Source organism: Triticum aestivum, unplaced genomic scaffold (assembly GCF_018294505.1).
Source record: "Triticum aestivum cultivar Chinese Spring unplaced genomic scaffold, IWGSC CS RefSeq v2.1 scaffold18665, whole genome shotgun sequence".
In the NCBI taxonomy this organism is placed as follows: domain Eukaryota; kingdom Viridiplantae; phylum Streptophyta; class Magnoliopsida; order Poales; family Poaceae; genus Triticum; species Triticum aestivum.
The window spans coordinates 1-809 of NW_025304266.1; the positions used below are offsets into that span (position 1 = coordinate 1).

Sequence of the window (809 nt, forward strand, 5' to 3'; positions counted from 1 at the left end):
GTCTTTGTAGTGGAGCTGGGAGGGGCAAGGATAAGGGACGAAGACCGGGGTAACATGTCGGATGCGATCATACCAGCACTAAAGCACCGGATCCCATCAGAACTCCGAAGTTAAGCGTGCTTGGGCGAGAGTAGTACTAGGAGTTGCATTCCCTTTTTAATTTTTTTCGCGCCGCTTGCAAAACATAACGCACGTGTAAGTAATATATTTACCGTGTTTTATTATTTTGCACGAGTGCGGTAAGTCATAGCTGGGTGCTCACGATTCACGGGTCCAGCGTCGGCGTTGTGGCGCGGCAAGCGTGCACTGGTGCGGTTGAGAGGGAGGGGTGGAAACCGCGTTAAACTCGTCTCCGTAGTTGAGAGGGAGTGTCACACCCTAGCTAGTCATGCATTAGAGTGTTGCATCATGTTTACTCTTTCATCAGAAACTTGAAATGGGGATGACAGAACCCCCAGTCCCCTCTGAAACCAACTAGGGTTACTAAAACAAATTTTCAATGAACCTGAAATGCCCTTCTAAAATGCCCATCATTTTTGCCTTGGTTCAGAACCTCTGCCAAAAATGGTGCACACTTTTCTAGGCCATCCTAGGGTTCTTGAGTTAAATCATAACTATTTGAATTTGGGCATTTAAAATAATATAAAATATTTAAATGCTCAAATATCTCCAAACTAAAATGTTTCATGTTGGAAATAATCCAACTATGAGCCAGGAGTAGTTTGGTGAATTTTGGAGTTGCCTAGGTATTTTATTTAATTCAACAAAGTTGCAGTTATATTAAATAAAACAGAAAACAGAAAAAAAAA

At 42.3% G+C, this 809-nt stretch overlaps 1 pseudogene; it reads left to right on the forward strand.

Moving 5' to 3' along the window:
• Positions 1–59: 59 nt before the first annotated feature.
• Positions 60–152, forward strand: LOC123179493 (uncharacterized; annotated as a pseudogene).
• The last annotated feature ends 657 nt before the right edge of the window (positions 153–809 follow it).